This window comes from Triticum dicoccoides, chromosome 7B (genome assembly GCF_002162155.2).
Source record: "Triticum dicoccoides isolate Atlit2015 ecotype Zavitan chromosome 7B, WEW_v2.0, whole genome shotgun sequence".
Lineage (NCBI taxonomy): Eukaryota > Viridiplantae > Streptophyta > Magnoliopsida > Poales > Poaceae > Triticum > Triticum dicoccoides.
In genome coordinates, this window is record NC_041393.1 from 758,610,768 (window position 1) to 758,614,546 (window position 3,779).

Here is a 3,779-nt window from a genome sequence, read left to right on the forward strand (position 1 = left end):
AATATTCATATACACACAAGAAAAATATTACAAAAATGAAAAAGGTATAAAATGAAAAATAAAATATGTAAGAGACATATGAATAGTTTTTTTTTGACAACCTAGAATATTTTAGAAACTTCTGTTGACAACTCACCACCTCGCCGAAGCCCAGCCGCCGGAGAGGACTCGTGCCCTCCCATTTTAACCCGACCCACTACTACCTCACCATTCACCACACACCAGCCACCCGTCCACCTCACCATCCTCGTTGGAGACCAGCCGCTGGAGAGCCGCCAGCAGATCAGATCGAGAAGAGAAATGCAGGTTGCGACCGGGGCGTTGAGCCCCCTCCCCCGCAAGCTCGGCGACCTGCTCGTGGCCGAGTTCACCCTCAGTAGCTGCATGAAGAAGGGCGTCCAGTCTCTCGTCACCGAGCTAGAGATGATGTACGTCGTTCTCGGCAAGGTCGGCGACATGCCGGCCGAGCAGCTCGACCCTCATGTCCGGGTCTAGGTGGCCAAGGTGAGGGAGCTCTCCTTCCACATGGAGGACGCCGTGGATGCCTACATGGTCCGCGTCTACGACGGCAGCCATGCCGACCTCGGCCCCAACAACCTGAAGAACAGGGTCAAGAAGTTCTTCAAGCGGACCAAGAAGCTCTTCAGCAATGGAAAGGCTCTGCATCAGATCTCCGGCGCCATCCAAGATGCTCAGGAGCTCGCCAAGGAGCTGGGTGAGCTCAGCCAGAGGTACGCGCTTGAAGCATCCGCAAATGGTGTGGGGAATGCCATTGACCCTCGCCTGAAGGCTGTGTACAAAGATGTCACAGGGCTTGTAGGCTTTGAGGGCACACGGGATGAGCTGATTCCGAAGCTCCTTGATGTGGATGAGACGTATAAGCAGCAACTCAAGACACTGTCTATTGTTGGATTTGGTGGATTGGGAAAGACAACGCTTGCCCGAGCGGTGTACGAAAAGATCAGAGCTCAGTTCACTTGTGGAGTGTTTGTTTCCATGTCTCGGAATCCCGACATAACAAAGATTTTCAAGAAGTTGTTATATGGACTTGATAGTCGTAAGTTTGCAAACATCAACGAAGCCGCCAGGGACAATGAACAACTCATCAATGAGCTGAGAGCGTTTCTTCAGGATAAGAGGTATGCATTCATTCACATAAATTCCAAGGCTATAGCAGCACTCCATCTAGATGTATATACCTCTGTGTCAATAAAATTTGGACTAGTAAAACTTGGTTATGTATGTCTTCATTGATATGTCAACTAACAATCTAAACAATGACACATGTACTTAATAGTGATAGATGACATATGGGGGGAAGATGCATGGGAAATTATCAAGTGTGCTTTCTCTAAGAGCGATCTTGGCAGCCGAGTAATAATAACAACCCGCATAAACAATGTCTCTAAAGCATGTTGCCTATTTAGCAGTGATATTATTCATGAGATGAAATCTCTTGATAACACTAGTGCAGAACCGGCCTTTAGTGCCTGTTCGTAACGGGCTTTAGTGCCGGTTCGCCAACCGGCACTAAAGAGTGGGGACGAAAGGTCCCCGGCCTTTAGTACCGGTTCGTCACGAATCGGCGCTAAAGTGCCACCACGTGGCACAAGCCAGGCCCGTTTGCATGGAGGGCATTAGTACCGGTTGGTAACACCAACCGGTACTAAATGTTTGGGTGTTTTTTTATTTTTCTTTAATTTTGTGTTTTTAATTTAATTTAGTGATTGTTTTACATTATAATGAGTTGTTAAATCATTAGGTGAAAGTACCACGGATTAGTTTCGACTGGATGCATTATTGGATATCTCTATATATAGCTAGCTAGCTAGATTATATGCCATATCCATATTATACTTGATCAACTATATAATATATACGGATATGGCATATACTTGATCACTTAGCTAGGTAGGATTCATCCAGCTGAAACTAATCTGCAGTTTCTTTCATTAAATGATATAATCATTAACTAGCTATCTAATCACCACCAGCACTACTAGCTTAAAGAAGAAACATTCACTTGTACAAGAAGCAAAAATATTATCGATCGAGTTCAACATGATTGTCATGATATTATAAGCATTCATATATAACACCAAAAAATCAAATCACTTAAGTTCAGAACGAAGAACACGGACATGAAAGGACAAGTACTAATTAAGAGCAGCATGAAGAACTAGCTAAATCACTCCTGCTAGATACTCTCTCTCTGGTAAAATAGCATAGAACATGTATAGCTCTCCTGATTGATCATACTGGAGCATGCCGATGAACCTGTCTCTTAATCGTGGGCTGCGCTTCTCATTGCTGCCCCCTAGTACTTCTCTGCGATCATTAACAATTTTCCTCCAATCTTTCACTATTAAGCATTCATCGCTTCTAGAAATCCTGACTGCATTCATGTGAAATGCATGATATCTTGGCCGTAAGCTAACAATTGACATCCGACCTTTAGTCTCGATCCCCTGAGGCACAACTGTCATCGGGAGTCCCTGTTGAAGAACATTGTATAGTACTTAATTAATATACTTAGCAATGAAACTTTAGCAAAAAAAATTATGTATGCAAAATATGCACTGAGGACAAATAGTAAATATCTTACCATCATTCCTAAATAGATGTGACCGTAGTTCAATACCATCACTATTGGTCGCACGTTTTGAGTACTAACATTTCTAAGTGCAGGAAGAAAATTTGTCTTGACAGTATGAAGATCCTCAAGCCATGAAACATAATGACTTATCTCCTCGCAGTTTAGTTCAGCTCCGGGACAGTAGTAGGTCCTGTCTACCAAGTGCCGGACATATTTGGTTGAATGGAGATAAACTGTCAATAGAAATTAGTTGTCAGTTATTTTTGAATGAGCAATATCAAAGACAAAAATATAGTTGAGAAGAACTCACATAATGGTAGAACTGGAGGCGTCTGCACAACGACCCATATGTCTCTATTACCTTCAATATCATCTTCCGGATGAATATCAAAGGTGATAACCATACCAGGCTCAAATGCATAAGTCTTGCATAGTGCTCGCCAAGTTTTGCATTCAAAATATGTGTACGTGTGTGTATTGTATACTTTGACGTTGAAAGTATAACCATCATGCTCAATTTTCAGGTAAGCTCTCTTTACCTCCATAGTTTCCATATCTTTGAAACCTATCTTATACAAGACAAAAATTCTTGCATGGTACGGGATGCGCTAGTAGAATAATGAAAATTAAAAATTATAAGTCAGACAAATGAAGCATATATAAGTCATGCTTAATTATGAAAACAGACTTGTCGTTGTGACTTACTGTATCGAATTCGAAAGTTGCATCCAGCTTGATGCTGAATCACCTACCATCAACAAGGAAATTTCTGTCGCACTGGCCGCGCTGGTCTTCACAGCATTCGCACATAATGAAATTTTTTCCGTCGTCAGACGACATTTCCTATGTTCATATTAGGCGAAACATTAATCACTTACTAATTCAATTAATTCAACTACTTCTATTAATTTAACTAAGCATTTACTAAAATAAACTAGTTATATTAATTCAATTAGTTTAAAGCATTTACTAAAAATAAACTAGTTCTATATATATATATATATATATATTAATTCAACTAGTTCAACTAAACATTTACTAAAAATAAACTAGTTATATTAATTCAACTAGTTCAAACTAAGCATATACTAAAAATAAACTAGTTCTATATATTAATTCAACTAGTTCAACTAAGCATTTACTAAAAATAAACTAGTTCTATATATATATTAATTCAACTAGT

At 40.3% G+C, this 3,779-nt stretch overlaps 1 pseudogene; it reads left to right on the plus strand.

Annotated features, from left to right (window-relative positions):
* Positions 1-300: 300 nt before the first annotated feature.
* The window catches only part of LOC119339710, a 9,392-nt pseudogene continuing 5,913 nt past the window's right edge, over positions 301-3,779 (plus strand).